This window comes from Maylandia zebra, linkage group LG19, assembly GCF_041146795.1.
Source record: "Maylandia zebra isolate NMK-2024a linkage group LG19, Mzebra_GT3a, whole genome shotgun sequence".
Classification (NCBI taxonomy): domain Eukaryota; kingdom Metazoa; phylum Chordata; class Actinopteri; order Cichliformes; family Cichlidae; genus Maylandia; species Maylandia zebra.
The window spans coordinates 5,466,771-5,486,334 of record NC_135185.1 but is presented as its reverse complement, the minus strand read 5'-3'; the positions used below and the strand labels follow the sequence as shown (position 1 = coordinate 5,486,334).

General features: G+C 43.2%; 1 protein-coding gene across 1 annotated transcript in view; it reads right to left on the bottom strand.

Moving 5' to 3' along the window:
* Positions 1-19,564, bottom strand: part of kcnh5b (potassium voltage-gated channel, subfamily H (eag-related), member 5b) — a 194,467-nt gene that overhangs the window by 101,118 nt on the left and 73,785 nt on the right. The window lies entirely within an intron of this gene.

Genomic DNA, 19,564 nt, shown 5'->3' with positions numbered 1-19,564 from the left:
GATCTAGAGATTGAGTTCTTAAACGAATGAGCGTGAAAGAGCTGTGAGGACGATTACAACTGGTGATAATTATGGAAATGGGGAGTGAATCACCACGAAACCAAACCCCTGGATGATTTGCACAGCACACATAAAGAATATGAAACCTATATTAATTATTTATGGCCAAGCTCTGGTGTAATATTGTGAAATTCATTGCTAGTAAGCATTTTTCCCCCTAACGCCTTACTACCAAAATCCTGGAACTCGGCACACTTTCAAACCTGTGCCGATGAATGTGCTTCAATATTTAAATTTTCCCTCAGGCTACCTCTCACACATACCTCCATGTAAGGGCACTCACACAAACAAGCAGTGTCACTCATATACAGAAATCTAACAAAAGACGTCACTGGTTATTCCCATTTATCCAAACCCTGCAATGTTACTGGAGACATTGTAACAATTCTTATCTGGTGTCATGTTCTAGCACAAGTATGACTCATATTATCATCATATGCCATTGAAAGCCCTCATATTTTCCTCATATTTTCCATGAAGCCAGTGGGTTGGCTAATCACACTCTAAATCACTCAAATCCCTGAAACGATTACCTGAAACAACATAATTTTCTGCACTGCAGTTTTGGAATTACTTGTGTGAAAATGCCTTATTGTCAGTTCTGTCTGCTAGCAAAAAACTAACAAATATCTGAAATCTGATGTGTGGGATGCATTAATAATAGGCTAAGTTTTAATGAACATCCAAACCAGAAAACTGACACTTTCAGGAGACAAAATGTGGAAGAGGGAAACCACTCCATTACCTAGAAAGATGGAAATGACGGGCTCTTGTGAACTCCTAGATGTGAAGCCAGCACTGTCACTGATACACAGGCAAAGAAAACATTAAACAAAGACACAGTTTGGGGATTTTAAAACATGTAATCAACATACAACAAATGTGCAGACTTTCAGCTTTAATTTAGGGCTTTCCAAAACACTCTAATGATTTAGGAATTACAGCCATTTAAACAAATCCCTACATTTTCAAAAGCACAAAATTAATTGGGCAAACTAATATAATTTCAAAATGCAACCCTAGCTCAAAAAAGTTTAGACTTTGTGTATAAAATGTAAATAAAAATACAATGTCATGGTTTGCTAATCTCATTAAGTCAATGTATTCACAATATAACGTTAAAACAAACATGTCTAAAATGTCAAAATGTATTTTAGGGTCATTTGAATTTGATGGCAGCAACACATCTATAAAGACAAGGCTGCCACCAGTGTTCACTAATGTGTAGCATTCCACTTGTTTTCACCGCAGTCCGTAAACATCTGGGAACGGAGGTTCTCCTACCAGCTGTGGAGTTTTAGGAGAAGAATGTTGTCCTGTTCTTGTCTCATATAAATGTCATGGTCCTGTTCCAGTTTTTGAAGTTTGTTTTAGACTTATCTTATTTATCTTGTATCTCATTGTACATCTGTATAGTGACAATAAAGGCATTCTATTCTATTCACGTCTCTCTCTGTTCTTTGTTATGTTTTCTCTCATGGTGTGTGAGCTTCTGTCAGTATGTTTACCTGTTAGATCATTCCTGCCTTTTAATGTTATTATTTTGTTTATGCCATCTTTTTGTCAGCTAATAAAGCTGTGATTTTTTTTTACCTCTGCCTGCCAAGTCCTGAGTACTGGGTCCACCCTCTGACTGCTGACTGTATTGCATTGTATGTTTGGTTGCATGACGCAAAAATTTGTTTCAATTGGTGGATTGGATTGCAGGGAGACCATTTCGGTACTCAGACTGATTTCTTATACAGGTAGAGTTAACACAATTGTAGCTATTAATATTAGAAAGTTGTTACATCTTTAAGTTACTGCAACCTGCACAACTATATTGGCGTCATCAACTCATGTTACCATTTTTCCAGCTCCAGCAAAAGAAGATGACCTTACAGATTTTTCCCACCTACAAAGATCTGACTGGCTTGGCCTTTCAAACTGCAATAAAAGTTGACAATGTGGGCAGTGATTCAGAAAGCTGGAACCAAGCTAATTTAATCCACCCTGCTCTGGTGTTATTTTTTTCTTTACATATGATACTAATTTAAAAGAACCACAGACATTATACACACAGCATTCACAAGATTATCCACGTATTGTCACTTAAGTAAAGAGATGTGGTTACTGACACAATGGCCAGTGTTGGAGACTAAGACTAGGAGTTGCAGTATACCCTAACAGCATATGCTCTCTTTTCTCAGGTTGGTAAGCAAAGCAAGGCAGGTCAGGGTGGATCAGGAATGGGTTTGCCCTTCAGTCTACTGCTGAATTTCTAAATAACAAACTTTCCTGACAGTCGGTCTGAGGAGGCTGATCAGCCGTCTATCTTGTACATCCATCCACCCGATAGCTGATATATTTTATCTCATCTGACAGTAACAGCATTTGAAAGGTGAAAGAGTAACAGCAGCATGTAATCTGTGACCACCAGGTGTAAGTTAATTTCCTGTCGTGGTCCGATCAGCATGTCAGGGCCTGAGAGAGTAGCTGGCTGGGATCATTAAGAGCCGTGTCAGTCAATCCTTGCAGGAAATTGGTTTTTGGGGAAACAAAGGAAGCTCACATGTTATGTCAAGCTAGCAGTAGGAAGACTTGCATAAACATAAGGTTTTAGCAAAGGATCTTCTTCAGGTGGAAGGCTCAATGTATTTAAGGCAGGCTTAACTTCACTGGTTTAAATTCATCTTTGATGAAACTGAGATCTACCATGAGAACTGATGAATGTTTTCTGTGGGTAAAATGTGAAATTAAAGCAACAAAACTGAACTGATCCAAGTTCTTTTCAGTCACTCCAGGTTTGTCACGTTTTGCAGTCTGTGGTTGTCCAGCAATCCTCCTGTCGATAACGTAAAAAATGTACAAATTCATGCTGACATCACCCACTGGTTTCTGGACTCTACATATTGCAGGCTCAGCATCTGAGTTTTAGCCAAGGCCATGTTGCCGTTTTTGGAGCCAGACACGATCACATTTGACATCTGCTGCATTTGAAAAGTCTTTAGATGAGTTTTTGATTTTCTTTTTTCTTTTATTTTCCTTACACACTTGGACTCAGAAGATTTTGTCAATGTGTTTCAAGTGCCCACATGAACAGAACTAGTGTTAGTTAAGGGACTTCTAGTAAAAACAATAGAAGTTCTGTGTGATCGTAATCCCATGCAAACTTGTCGTGTGTAATTATTTATGAAAAAAAATTGTATTTTGGAAAACACAAAGGTCCTTTCATTATGCTGGAATATGTGAATAGGCATCTTGGAAAATTCAGTCTTTTTCTCTGTTTGCAGTTTCATGTGATCTCTATATCTTTGCCGTATCTCTTTTGGAAACATGAGTGTCACGGAGGTTACATTGACAATTATGAATAAATATTTGGACAGCACTGTCACTACATGATATGAAAACCTAGTCACAAAATGAGCAAGATGAGATAGATAAGAGGCAGAGCAGCATTTAGCATAAATGTTTTGCTGTTTTTTTCAGTAGACTTAATGGTTAGCTAGTAGCCACAGATGTGAGAAAATCTGAATAAACTTTTCCCATGCACAAGCCTCCCCCAGGAACACCAAGCTTTTGTGAGTGCGGCTTAAAATGTTGAAGGAAATTCCCCCTTTTTTTCTCAGATTATAGCTTTATCATAGCCTGTATTGTACAATATTTACTTTTTTCTGTGCCAGGTGTTACTTGTCAGCAACTATGACAAATTTTGTTTCCGAAACAATGGACTCCTTTGCATTGTTATGCTTGTAACAATTTATTACCTAGACCAAGGCTGAAAACTTTTAAATTTATGGCCCACAGATATGTGTCCTTTAGAAAACTTTAAGACGGAACAAAACCTGGCTCCCTTAGTCCCTCAGAGAGACTAAAAGTCATGTTGTCTTTAACTGCTTTTTATAAACCTGGATGTTAAAAAACTGTCCAAATTCATAGTCACACCTCTGAGGCTAAAACAACAACTAAGACGTGTCTCAGTTTCAATAGAGATGAAGGTGTAACGCTAAAACTAATCATAAACAAATAATGAGCCAACTCAATGTCACCTTAGTCCTGTCCTCTGTTACACAAACCCTCTGTGTCTCCTCCTCCTCCTTCATCTCCTTGTGGCAGCTCCATATTCAATAGTATGTCCACTGTTCCTCCTCTCCACATGTCCAAACCACCTTCACCTTGCTTTTTCCCCAAACTGCTAAACAGGAGCTGTCTCTCTGATCTATTCAATATCATTCTTCCTGGTCAACTCTACCACTTCCACCTGCACCTCCTGTCTTTTTGTTGGTGCCACCATCTCCAAACAATACATCGTAGCAGGTCTTACAACCATCTTGTAAAACTTCCCTTCCACTCATCACTTGCTGCTATCCTTCTGTCACAAATCACCCCTGACACTTGTCTCCACCCACTCCCTGCCCACTCTCCCTTCTTCACTTCACTCGTGCACTTGTCTCTACCTTCACTATCTCTGATCCTTGTATGTTCATCTTTCCATCTGCCTTCCTGTCATTCACACATTTATTCTCTCTTGCCTCTACTTACTTCAATTCCTCTTCTCTTCAGTGCAGACCTCCACCTCTTCAGGTTCTTTTCCACCTTCTCTTTACTCTGACTGTAAAATCACAATTTCATGTGCAAACATCATAGTCCATGGAGACTCCTGCCTGCTCATCTGTCAGCCTGCCCAGCACCACTGCAAACAGGAAGGAGTTAAGAGCAGATCCCTGTAATCCCAGCCCCATTTGAACCCCGCTGTACAACAACAACAACAAACCTTATTTATATAGCACATTTAAAAACCAGTGGTGTACCAAAGTGCTTAACATACAAGAGAGTAAGATGAAGTAACAGGGAGGATGATGGCTATGGCAAAGTACCAACATGGTAGCATGTTAAATGGCATTAAAAACACAGAAGCAAAAGAAATGCATATAAAAACATAAAAGAACAATATGTGTAAAGGATAAAACAGTCAAAAATGTTAAAAATGATTAAAAGTAGTTAAGAATAGATCAAAAATAAAAATAAGCATTAAACTAACAAACAGACAATCATTAACTGGTAGAAAAGACGAGGCTAAATAACTGGGTTTTTAACTGCGATTTGAAGGATTGAATGGAATCAAACTCGCAGATAGCGATGGGGAGGTTACTCCATAGATCGGGTGCAGCCAAGGCAAACGCTCAGTCACCTCTAGTCTTCAGCCGGGATCTTGGCTGTACCAAAAGTGACTGGGAAGATGATCTTAGTACTCTAGTGGGGGTGTATAATCTAAGTAGCTCAATGAGATAGCTTGGAGCTATATTGTGGAAGGTGAGCAGCAGGATTTATAATGTCTGGCTTTGCTAATAAGACACAATTGATAGAAGCAAGATTTGACAACAGCAGACACTTGTTTGTCGAATTTAAAGAGCTATCCAAAAACACACCCAGGCCACTAACAGTGTCGGTGAGGAAACTATCAAAGGAACCGAAGGCATCACGTAGCTGGCCGCGGGGGATACTACTGTCAAACACGATGATTTCAGTTTTCCTGTCATTTAGGATAAGAGAGTTACCTGCAAGCCAATTTCTGACCTCGCGCATGCACTCACGAAAACCGTGCAAAGACATAGCAGGATCATCAGTTAATTCGAAATAGATCTGTATGTCATCAGCATAACAATGATGTGCAATGTTGTACTTCTCAAAGATTGCGCCTAAGGGGAGCATATACAGTGAGAAGAGCAGGGTGCCAAGGACAGATCCTTGAGGCACGCTGCAGGAGACAGGTGCAGCAGAGGAGAAATACTGATCGAGAAAGACCTTTTACAAAGATATGATTTAAACTGATCTAGGGCGGCACCTCTAATGCCAACTGTATGTTCAAGCCTCGCTAATAGGATGTTATGATCTACCATATCAAAGGAAGAGGATAGATCTAGTAGGACCAGGACTGAAGAGCGTCCAGAGTCAGCAATCAGAAGGAGGTCATTGAGGACTCTGAGCAAGGCCGTTTCAGTACTATAACAGGGTTTGTAAGCGGACTGAAATTTATCATTAACGGCATTCGCATCCAAATACGGCTGGAGTTGTGAAAGAACGATCCTCTCCAGTATTTTGGACAGGAATGGAAGCTTAGAAATCCGCCTATAGTTCACGAGATCGTTATGATCTGTAACTCGCCTCTGTCAGTGCGCCCCAGTGTGGCTGTGGCTACAATGTAGCTTGCCATCACCAGTGTGTGAATGTGTGTGTGAATGGGTGGATGACTGAATGTGTAAAGCGCTTTGGGGTCCTTAGGGACTAGTAAAGCGCTATACAAATACAGGCCATTTACAGGCCATTTAACTCCTACGACACCCCTCACCCCTGTCTCGGTGTCCTCATACATGTCCTGCACCACTTCTTCTCCACCTTTCTGCCAGTCCTACTTCTTCTTTCCTTCTGACCTCCTCTATACTTCTCTATTAGCACTCTCAAAGCAAAGATCGCATCTGTAGTGCTCTGGAGATGAAGCCATAATGCTGCTAGCACTAGCTCTCCTTTGTTTCCCTAAAAACAGAATGAACAATGGCCTTCTGCATTCACCATGATTACGACCTTTTAACAATTTTTTTTTTTGTCTGGATAATATCGTGATGTTATATGCCATTATTTTTCCACAGTTGCATCAGAAGATATCTAAACAGATCTCTAGATGGAATATAGGAGTTTGTGTCTTTGGTTTGCTTGCAGCATCTCAGTGACAAGATCGCTGTTTTGGAGAGCCACTTCCCTCAAAGACCTTGGGGTGAAAACATTGCAAGGAAAGCAAGAAAATTATACTCTCACGGCCCATTTATTATTCAGTGTGCCAGGGTGCCCAGTGTTCTCCCTCTGCCATGTTTAGCATTCTGTTACGGGTAGTACCATGACTTTCCTAAGATGCTGAGGAGAGGATGCCATTGTGATGAAAGAGAATAAGACTACAAGTGTATGAGCAGTAATGCAACCTCCAGAAGGCAGAGAAAAGGATGCAGGAGAGCTGCAACCAATCACAGATGTACAGCATTGAGACAGAGAATACAATTTAAGTTAGAATGGTAACACAAAGGTACCACAACTAATGTTTGGAGCAGCTATGATATAACTCCCTCCTCACTCGCCAAGACTAACACTGACTTTTAGGCAATACAGCAGGCGCCTGTATTTGAACCCAGGAGAGCTGCTGAGTGTCCAACAACAGGAGACTGTAGGTTTAGTGGGCAGCTCCCAGGAGTAAATGTGAGGAAGTGTATGAATGTAAAGCAGCAAACTGCTGAGAACAGCAGATGAGAAAACGTGTTCTGAAAAGTTTCAGGTTTTAAAGGGAAGTTTGGTTTTACAAAGGGGGAGAAACTTAAACTTGACTCAAAGTGTCTGGCATTCCAAAACAAAACTCTGAGCTGTGAATACCAAACTTCTACAGGCAACACTTACTTGACATTAATCAATCCGCAACTAGACCCAATTCTGATAATGTGTTGTACACGACTGCTGTTCTTTAGGGGGGAAAGTACAGGGGTGTGTGAGAAACCAAGTAGTAACTAACTGCTGTCAGTGTCTGATGAAGGCAGTTATACTGGTAGTGGTATACTGGTAGTGGTATACTGGTAGTTAGAACAAGTAAAACCCTGTTGAAGTTGAAGACTGTGGTCGTGAGTTCTCAGAATCGCCTCTTTGAGCACAAGAATGACAACATCACAGAGTGCTTGATAACATCATGGAGAAGCTCACGGCTCTCCAACGGGAGATTGAGAGACCAGTGTTGGACTGTTAGAACAGCTTTGAAATTCATATGAGCCGTTCGCACTAAAGTAAAAAGCACCATCACTTCATGCGGATACCCTTTCGGCGCCAGCTGCGGTCGCAAGGCTGGAGCCGAACAACAACACCCTGATAACGACTGTGTTGAGTCTGTTCCTTCCCATTCCATGCAAGGCCACCTGGGTTGGCTGGAAGACTGTTTACTTAGCCTAGCAGGGCAAAGGACACGGTCTCAGCTGAACTATGGACACGCACACACATACATATACACTGATATGCACACACTCATCCCCCCTCCCTTTCCAAACGCGCTGGGCAGGATGGCTGCTGTGTTTGCTTCGGATTACTCCTCACCCCCCACCCGACCCTGTGGCTTGTCACGTGTTCCATAATGTTGTGCTGTGGACATTTATGTGTTTTTTGTGCAGAGGAGTTTTTTTGTTTCCCGTTCTCATGCTGTCCTCCCAGGAGCCCAGCATGAGTAGAGGTCTCTTTTTTTCCTCTTGTACTTTCCCATTGTAGTGTATATTTCAGTGTTTTTTCTGTAATGCTACCGATCTCCGACCTGTATCCCCATGTGATGTCTGTGTTGTGTGTGTAAGGTCGGGGGGGTCCTATTTCACTGCAGGGCAACCTGCACGTGGCGAATAAAGCATTGATTGATTGATTGATTGATTGATTGATTGATTGATTGATTGATTGATTGATTGAAGTACTGTATCAAGAGCCCCTGGCTGTAAAGCCAACTACTAATCAGAAGGTTGGTGGTTTCTGGCTGCTCCAGTCTGCAGCCCAAATATACTAAAAGATACTAACCCCAAGTTGACTTTAGATGTATTGATCAGAGTGTGAATATGAGTGATAAAGAGCACTGAGGTGTAGAAAAAAGTGCTTGTGTGAATGGGTGAATGAGGCATAATTTGAGTGCTCTGAAAACCGCAACATAAGAACCTGTACAGGTATCACACAAACGGTTGTCTTGAATTAAACTGACCCAAACTGCTGTACAGTATCTGTACCAAGGGTATTATGGTTGCCTGATGAACCACTGATGACGTGTTTATTGAGTCTCTGTAAGTCTACAGGACAGCGAGTCAGCTGCTTTCAAAAAATTCTGTGTTTTTGTTATATTACCTGGCCTGATTTCCCTTAATTTTGCCTCTTAAACATACCATTCATACATTAAAAACTAAAAAGACTAATCAAACAATAAACACTAAACTGTAAAAAGAAAATCCACTGTGGAAACTAACAGAAACTAAACTGAATTGAAATCAAACAGTCGTACAGTACAGTATCATATGAAGGGGTGGCTAATAATAAAAATGGTAGAAAAATCATGGAGGCTAAACATTTTTTTTTCAGGGTGTCCAAATCATCGTCTTAGTTTTTTACAGAGAGTACATGGCGAGCAGCACCAAGCTTGAAGCCACGGGATCTCAGTCACCAGGAGACACTCGTAAAAAAGGGCACGATCACAACTGATCGGACAACCTGAAATACAATACTGAGAGAGAGACAGAGCGAACGTCATTGTGTGGGAACGTTATTGACAGGACAGAATCTCTGTGGCTCCAAAATACTTTAGATGTGAAAACCACAGTTACGTCATTTTTAAACTTCATTTTTGATCGGCATTGTCATAAGAACAATAGTTGGACTAATATTCTATTTGATGATGATTTTCCTGGTTGGTCTTAAAATGAAAGACAAATTAGCAGAATATTAGCTGTTTACCTGAAACATGCAGCATGGTCTTCATCCCAAAATAATACTGACATCCTACTTGAGTTATCATTGTAGCAAAGTTATGTGTTTACATCATCCACTGCCTATCAGGAAACAGCCAACGGGGTGACGACAATACCAGTAAAAAGTACTGGATATATTATACAATCGGACCAAGTTAGAGTGCAGGCTGAACGTGACCCACGTTTTAATTTGTTGGCAGTCTGTCCAAATGTTGCTGATATATTTCAGTCAAAACAACAAACTGAAGTACATCCACACATTTAAAAAATCACCACAGGGCCAAGTAATCCAGTGTTTCAGTAACTCTGCTTTTAAGGAAACCTGATCGTGATAAACCAATGGATGTAGTCTTCAGGAGAAGGCTGTCTACAACTGGTCAACCTAATGTTCACAGATTAATCCCAGCTCTGATGAGTCAGAGGGAGAGAAACAAATCTCTGAGGGAATGGCATTATAAGGGTGGGAGGAAAAGTAGGGATCATTAGAGAAGATAAAGAAAGGGGAGAATGAAAGAAAAAAGTGGCCAAAACAAAGAACCCGATGGCTCCTTATGGATTAGAGGACTACTTGCCTCACGACTGCTGCTGTCAGAGAGGCCACACACAGTCCAGTCTCCCACAGGATGAGCTAGCACAACAATACAGAGCACTTTTCATCCAATTGTTTCTGAGTGTACGTGTTTCTATCTCTCCAGCTCTTGCTTTCCAAACTAATCAGAGCATCTCAGCTGAGAGGCCAGAGGGGAAAACGACACGCCGAGCTGCTTCCTCTTCTCTCGGTCTTGCCGTCCTTCCCTTCCTCCCCCATCGTCCTCCCCCACTCTTCCTGTCTCCTTTCTCATCCTCGCGAGCCCCATTTTTCTGCCATCCCTGCTTTCTGTTCTCACCACCTTCTCTTTCCCTGCAGCTCCACCACTTTATTCCCTTCCTCCCCCAAGCCTCTCTGCATCATTTTCATCAACCCGCCTTCTCTTCTCCATGCTTCCATCTCCTTCTCTCTTCCCCTTACCTCCCCGTCTCACCCCCGCGGGCCTCTGACTCTGTCAAGAGATGAATTAGTGGGCTGGGATAGATGGGAGGGGGTGGCAGGTCAGGAGCATTTCCAATCCACTCTGTGAAACCCAAACTTGTCATGAGATTGTGTGGAAGCAGCAACCGGTTCCAGAGGAGACACTACTGGAGCACTTTTCTTATAAGGCAGGGTATTAATTCAGATAAATACTTAGCCGAGGGCGAGAAGTCAAACAGAAGAGATTCCCTCTGTGATTTTTTTCACCTCTTTTTTTAAATGTTGTCCTCCCCTTTCCTCCTTTGAGTCTCGTAAGTCTCCTCCCCTTAAAAACCCACAGAAATCAGGCTCCCCAAGCCAAACCTATTGCAATCTTCCACCCAGGTGAACGCATCACCAGCATCACCAAATCCCTTTGAATGCATGTAACTCCCAGTATTATCATCCAGCTGATGGCCGTCAAGTCAGCCTCGTTTGTGTGGTCATTTGTGATTTTTGTACTGCCTCACCTTGTTTTCCTTTGCTTTTGCATTGCACAAAAATACTAGTTTGTCTGGTTCCTGTTAGAAACCCATACTGTAGTTACCTTAAAAAAAGAGAGATTTTCAGTCAGCGTGAAGGTAACTCTGATAGTTATTGTCAGTCAGAAGCCTGAAGATAGATATTTTCTTTTTCACAGGAGTATTTGTGCCAAATCCCGATCTCCCAAGATTATCTTCTTCAAAAGTGGTGCAAGATGGTGTGTTTAACTCTAATACAGGTGCCCTTAGTCTGACTCTGATTTATTTAGGTTTTTTGGGGGGAAGATGGAATTAAAAAGGACTTTTGGGGAGAATCTGGAGTCCATTTCTTTTGCTCAAAAAGGTCATTTGTATTGGACGTAAGTGAATCTGCCTCACTACAGTGGTATATTCATTAGGAAATACCAGTAAGACTCTGTGCTTGCCTTAATGACTTGCTAATGTCAGTTTTCACTCACTGGCTGTGCGGAGCTTTAACGGCACATCCAAGTGCAGCCAGCGGCACTTTTTCATTGTTTTGTGGTATCGACCTGCCTCACCTCTTTGATCCAGATGTCCTGCTGGATTACTTTCACACCTTTCTGTTCTGTATCATTAAGAAAACACTGCAGGGGTGACACTCCATCAATATCTGTTGATTACTTTTTCAATCTTGACAGATAAAAACATGAGAAAAAAAATACAGTGCTGAAGCTGAACTTCTCTCTCACTAAAAAAGCTTGATTCCATTTTGGAAATATTTTCCAATTCATGTTTGATTCCGAGTCATGGTTTTCCATGCCCTTTTCAGTTTGCCAGTGTTAGCGTCAAGAACAAGAAAACTCGAAGTAGCAGCGTCAGTTGGAGGCGGGAAAATACAAGAATCCCATTGAGTTTTAGTTTGATAGAGAGGTCTCACACAAGACTTATGCAATGCTTTTCAGACTGTAATTACTGTCTGTGCTCTAAAATAACTGTTATTTCCCTCTAAGCCACTGCGGAAAAAACAAAAGCAAAAACACTTCTTCATCTACTCCACAATTAAACCTTTAAACAGAAGTGTGTGTGCGAGAGATGTCGAATTAAAACCTTGGCATTTGACAACTCAAGTCATTCAAGATAACAAGGAAAATGGCATCCACACATGAAAAGCGCTTACTGCACTGAAAAGACAACAAATACAGGACTGTCAAGATGAAACCACCTTCGCTGACATCTCTCAGTGTGGAACAGCAGCACTTCTACTCTGAGGTCTTTCTGAATGTCTCAGTTCATCACTCTGTGTCTAAAAATATTTGGCGCTACCCCACAAAGTACATTTTGGCTGCTTGTATCTGCTGCTTGCCTACTGGTCTTGGCCAGAGGGGCCGATGGCGCGATATGGCAGCCTCGCTTCTGTCAGTCTGTCCCAGGGCAGCTGTGGCTACAACTGTAGCTGCCTCCACCAGTGTATGAATGTGAGAGTGAATGAATAGTGGCATTGTAAAGCGCTTTGGGTGCCTTGAAAAGCGCTATATAAATCCAATCCATTATTATTATTATTATTATCTGTTTTTTTCTTTGACATGTTAATATTTCAGTCAGGACAACTATAGTTAAAAGAAGATTGTCACTGCAGTAATTTGTATTTGGTCATATAAGTCATCATGCACTTTTACATGCATACATGGAAAGTTAGAGGCAGGGAAAGCAGCAGCTTAAAACAGAGCAAGGTGGACGTCACTGACAACACGTGACAAAGATCACGTCTGGTACAACATGAAAGGAGGATATAAGGGGCAGTGGGTTGTAAAGCAGCTTGTAGTAACTGCACAGCGACTGTGTTTAGGCTAAAGCAGCCTTTTAAGTATGATGCCATATTTGAGACTTAGTAGCATTTGAAGCTTTTTTAAGCGTGACGTGAAGCACTTTAGATGCTGTTAAATTAAATTAAATTAAATACTGTAAGGAATATTGCCGGCTATACCCTCATACTATCAGTTCAAAATTCAAAATAACACCTCTGCATAGTTTCTTCATAATTAATGTAAGTGGCAGACAAAGGTAATAATAAAAGCTCAGAATACCACACACCCATGTGAAAAAATGCATGTACTCATTGCTTGGCTGGAATATTGTGACGAAAACCAATCCTCTCAGAATAATTAGCAGGTTAAGGAGCGTTATTTTGTTTCAATACTGCTGCATGAGCAGAACCATAAAGGCTGAACAAGTGTTTCCGTGCGCCTTTGGCATCTGTGATGCTGACTTTACAGCATCAACAAAATATTAAAGAGAACAGTGTCCCTTTACATCAGCTCATTTCTGCCACCCTATGAATGTTTTAGGGACTCTTTAAATATTGCACTCTGACAATTCGAGGTAAATAATTCTGCCCTGTAGCTTTAGTGATTTTAACAAATCTTGTGATTTAAATTCTCTGCTGATTGAAAAAAATAAAATCTCATAGGTGTGATTAAACAGTACTGTGACTGCACTTTTAACAAAAGCATACAAGTCTGAATTTGGTCCCATTCAAAGTCACCTCATTCACTAAAACAACACCCCCAATGGTTCTGCCATGCTTGGTATTCACTCTGAACCTGATGGATGAGTGAATGGTAAAGAAAACACTCTGGGTCACAAAGCTGAACTGAACTGAACCTGAAGTGGTCTTGGGCACCGAGTCCTCTTCCAGCTGTTTGATCTCAGGTAAGCTGTTGGGATGTAACCACAGATCAAATATGCATATGCATGATTGCACTGCAAAACTGTGCTCAGTAACGGAGCAAAACTAACTAAAAATGTTTGACAGAACAAATTCAAATTTGCAACCTGAAACAAAATTTTATTTCCTTTTTAAATTTCTTTTCTCTTCATAGAAAATATCAGATGAAGAGACTCTCACTATCTAAGTATGATTGGTGTTTCTTATAATCAGTTAAGTGGTATCTGTACAGATGGAAGCGTTTTCTTTTTATGTAAAAGGTGGTGAAGTGAAAATATTGGGATCATTTCTAAAAAGGTATTTTAGAATTTGCTGCTCACCCATACCTTAAGTGGGATGAGCCAAGGTGGCCCAGCAGCTATGAAAGTATTCCACGATGTGATAATTCTACTATGTAATTACATACAGTATAATGGAATTAAATGAAAATCATTAAGGGCTATTATACTAATGGCTCTTTAATGGTGCTGATCAAAGTTTCATGGTGTTTGGGTTCAGAAGTCTGTGCTGTCGCTTTGCTTGTGAGTCAAGCCTTCAAACAGGGAGGTATACATGAGTTCAGAGAGGTTTCTTGGCTCTCTGCTGATGGTCGCAGATATTGTTAAGTAGGCCCATTAATCCTGAACCGTCTCATGACAAACTGGGTGTAAGACGTGTGGGAGGACAGCTGGGAGAGAGACGGGCAGAGGGAAGCACAAAGGAGGAGCTGTACAGAACCATCTCTGTTCCACTGAGAGTCATTCACATGGTTCATTCTGGTTTGATTATTTGAAATGACGACAAACAGACACTCAGTCACAGATTGACTTTCAGTCTGCCAGACAGAAGCACTGACAAAAGGACCAAAGGAGTGATGGTCAGATGGAAAGCAGACAGCCCGGGTTCGGCTGTCTATTTTGTCATTCAGAGGCAACAGAGAGTCAATAACTGCCTAAATGATGATGGGAGTATTACTTATTATCAGTCTGTCAGAAAACAAAGAGTTATGTCCTTGAACTGACTAGTGCTTTTCTTTCTGGATAGATAAAAGCTCTCACTGCACAGTCTAGAAATAGTGTTTTGTTACTTGAGCCTCTCTGCAAGATTTAGTGTGTGCTGAGGCTTTGTACTGTTGAGCTACAGTGCTACAGAGAATTTCACCGTTTTCAGTATTTAGATAGTATTTAGATCAGGTAGGATTCAAAAACTACATGAAAAATATGGAAAATCACAAGTTAACCTTTAATGTACACTGTGGAACGCACTTTAATATACATGAAAGAATATTTCTGTCACAGTCTGGCGAGGGCAGACTGTAGGTGTTGGCAAAAGGACCCAAACGCAACTCCATAAACTGAACGTGGCGTAGATTTAACAGAAAATAAGCCGTTTATTGAGGCCAGCAAAAGGGGAGTACAAACAGCAGGACACAGGTGAACACTAAACCATAGCCTAAACTGGGTGAACTAAAGCTAAACATGAAAAACCTTAAACGTGGTGAACTGACATAGACTGCTGAAGTGAGGGTATGGATGAGCAGACGACCTGACAAATGACATGCAAAAACAGAGGACTTAAATACACACATGAGGTGATCAGGGGAAGTGGAGACACATGAGGAAACAGCTGACTAACATGAACCTAATGACAGGAGCAGTGAAGCTAAATACAAAGAACCAAGAACACACGACTCCTTCCAAAATAAAACAGGAAACATAATGAAACGCAGACATGACAACCAGAACTTGACAACGTAAGACACAGACATGAAACACATGAAGAGCAGGGGAGACTTAACATGGGTTGGAAACACGAGGGGGAATTAATAAGAACTAAAATCACCTAGGCATGGTAACAAATGAACTTAGAAAACCTGAAGGGCTTAACATAAACTATAAACATCAAAATGAACTAAAACTCAAAACACTGGGTCATAAGACCCAGGACCGTGACAATTTCACAAACCAATGCAAAGTATTTGACGTTGAAAATGTTTTTCTAATATGACTTGATGATGGAGTTGCTTGTTAACCATTAGCCATTTTCAGGTGCGAATGTTCTGTCAGTTCTCAAAACCAAACAAGCACCAAGGAACCAGTGAAGGTTACATGTGTTCCCAGTTCACTGTGTTATAAACAGCACTGCTACAACTCTGGGGCAGGGGGTCTGTAGTAAAGTTGAGCCAAAGTAGTTAACGTATATTGATCTGCTAACCCATGGTTAGCTACAAACAGTAACACTGGTAATGCATGGCAGGTTTAAACTGTTCTCGAAGTAGTGGTATGACTACACACCTTTGGAGTGGGAGTCACAAGTTCAATTCCCACATCAGGGAGTTTCTCTGAGGTGAGATGGCGTGACCACATCCACAGCCTGTCTGTTGGGACTAGGGATGGGTATCGTTTAGGTTTTATCCAATACCGGTGCCAAATCGGTACTTTTGAAACGGTGCCGGTGCTCAAACCGGTGCTTAAAGAATGGAGAACACAAAATTGGTCCAAAAACCTCTCATGTTCAGCTGTTTTTTGTAAAAAGATAACAATGTTAGCCTTTTCTGCAGCTATGGGGCATATATGGTATTACTCTTGGCTGGAAGCAGGGCTTAAACAATGGAAAAAACACAAACTTTGACCTAAACCTCTCATGTTTAACTGTTTTCCACTTTTTCTTTGGTCATTTTAGCCTTTTTGGCCAGGGTGAAGGGAGTATCTGTCACAGGCTGGGTCTCTGACCCAGCGCTCTGAGTTCATGTTTGTATTTGTCTCATTTTGTTATGTGATTAGTTTTGTGTCATTTCCTCTCTGTCTTTAGTTTGGGCAGCTTTTGTTTATTGTTCCTCTGGTTTTCTATGTTTTGGGTTCTTGTATTTATTCATTATGTATTAGGTCTGTTAGTTTGTGCTGTCATGTCTAGTTTTAGTGTTTCCTGTTTTATTCTGACAGTGTCATGTGTTCCTTGTTTATTGTATTTAGCTTTCTTCTCCTGGTCCTGTCATTAGGTTTATGTTAGTCAGCTGTTCCCCTCATGTGTCTCTACTTCCCCTGATCACCTCTTGTATGTATTTAAGCCCTTTGTTTTCTGCATGCCATTGTCGGTTCATCTGTTATTTCCACGTTAGTCATAGTCTTAGCCTGTTTATTTCCACCTCAGTCATAGTCATAGTTATAGTTTAGGTTTTGGTCTCAGTACCGTTTAGTATTTTGTTTCTTAGTGTCTTGTCAGTTTACTTTGGTTTCCTGGTTTACTCCTGCAATCATCCAAATAAAGGATCGCTTTCTGTTTAAACCGGCAACACCTCGTCCACATCTGCTTTTGGGTCCTGTTTCAAAAACACACCGGCGCACCCCGCCGTGACAGTACGAACCGACCAGTATGGACCCAGCGGACATCTGTGAGGATTTTTGGGAGTTCAACACTCAGGTGACCATTCTCCGCGGACAGTGGATTTGCTACTCCGCGTGCAGACAGGAGAATGAGAAGGAGTCAACCAGAGTTCAGCTAAAACAGATTTTGTCTGCATATCCTGCTTACGCGGCGGGATTGTCGGAGGATCCATCCATCCATCCATCTTCATCCGCTTATCCGAGGTCGGGTCGCGGGGGTAGCAGCCTAAGCAAAGAGGTCCAGACCTCCCTCTCCCCAGCCACCTCCTCCAGCTTGTCCGGGGGAATACCAAGGCGTTCCCAGGCCAGCCGAGAGATATAATCTCTCCAGCGTGTCCTGGGTCTGCCCCGGGGCCTCCTCCCGGTGGGACATGCCTGGAACACCTCGCCCAGGAGGCGCCCAGGGGGCATCCTTGCCAGATGCCCGAACCACCTCAGCTGGCTCCTTTCGATGTGGAGCAGCAGCTGCTCTACTCTAAGCCCCTCCCGGATGGCCGAACTTCTCACCCTATCTCTAAGGGAGAGGCCAGCCACCCTTCGGAGGAAGCTCATTTCCGCCGCTTGTATCCGCGATCTCGTTCTTTCGGTCACTACCCACAGCTCGTGGCCATAGGTGAGGGTAGGGACGTAGATCGACCGGTAAATTGAGAGCTTCGCTTTTACACTCAGCTCCCTCTTCACCACGACTGACCGGTGCAGCGTCCGCATTACTGCAGCCGCAGCCCCAATCCGTCTGTCGATCTCCAGCTCCCTTCTCCCATCACTCGCGAACAAGACCCCGAGATACTTGAACTCCTCCACTTGGGGCAGGAACTCATCCCCGACCCGGAGTGGGCACTCCACCCTTTTCCGGCTGAGAACCATGGCCTCAGATTTGGAGGTGCTGATCCTCATTCCCGCTGCGTTACACTCGGTTGCGAACCGCTCCAGTGCGAGCTGGAGGCCCTCACCCGATGAAGCCAACAGAACCACATCATCCGCAAAAATCAGAGATGAGATTCTGAGGCCACCAAAGCGAAAGCCCTCCGCCACTTGGCTGCGCCTAGAAATCCTGTCCATAAAAATTATGAACAGAACCGGAGACAAAGGGCAGCCTTGGCGGAGCCCATCACCCACCGGGAACGAGTCCGACTTATTGCCGGCAATGCGAACCAAGCTCTTGCAACGGTTGTATAGGGATTGAATGGCCCGTAGCAATGGGCCAGACACCCCATACTCGCGCAACACCTCCCACAGGACGCCCCGAGGGACACGGTCGAATGCCTTCTCCAGGTCCACAAAACACATGTAGACTGGTTGGGCAAACTCCCATGCACCCTCAAGTATCCTCGAGAGGACAAAGAGCTGGTCCAGTGTTCCGCGACCAGGACGAAAACCGCATTGTTCCTCCTGTATCCGAGGTTCGACTAGCGGACGAACCCTCCTCTCCAGCACCCTGGCATAGACTTTCCCGGGGAGGCTGAGGAGTGTGATCCCCCTGTAGTTGGAACACACCCTCCGGTCCCCCTTCTTGAAGATGGGGACCACCACCCCGGTCTGCCAGTCCACAGGTACTGCCCCTGATCTCCACGCAACATTGCAGAGACGTGTCAACCAAGACAGCCCTACAACGTCCAGAGCCTTCAGGAACTCGGGGCGGACCTCATCGACACCAGGGGCTCTGCCACCAAGGAGTTGTTTAACTGCCTCAGTGACCTCGCCCCCGGAAGTCGGTGGGTCACACCCCTCATCCCCAGACTCTGCTTCCTCCCCGGAAGACGTGTCAGTGGGATTAAGGAGGTCCTCGAAGTATTCCTTCCACCGCCCGACAATTTTCTCAGTCGACGTCAACAGCGCTCCGCCAGCACTATACACAGTGCAGGTAGAGCACCGCTTTCCCCTCCTGAGACGCCTGACGGTTTGCCAGAATCTCTTCGAGGCAGTCCGAAAGTCTTTTTCCATGGCCTCTCCGAACTCCTCCCACACCCGAGTTTTTGCTTCAGCCACTGCCCGAGCCGCATTCCGCTTGGCCTGTCGATACCTGTCGGCTGCCTCCGGAGTCCCACAGGCTAACCAAGCCCGATAGGCCTCCTTCTTCAGCCTGGTGGCTCCCTTCACCTCTGGTGTCCACCATTTGGTTCGGGGATTACCACCACGGCAGGCACCAACCACCTTGCGGCCGCAGCTCAATGCAGCAGCTTCGGCAATGGAGACGCTGAACATGGTCCATTCGGACTCAATGTCCCCAGTCTCCCTCGGAATGCTGTTGAAGCTCTGCCGGAGGTGTGCGTTGAAGATCTCGCGGACTGGGGCCTCTGCTAGACGTTCCCAGCACACCCTCACTACGCGTTTAGGTGCACCAGGTCTGTCCAGCGTCCTCCCCCGCCACCTGATCCAACTCACCACCAGGTGGTGATCAGTTGACAGCTCAGCCCCTCTCTTTACCCGAG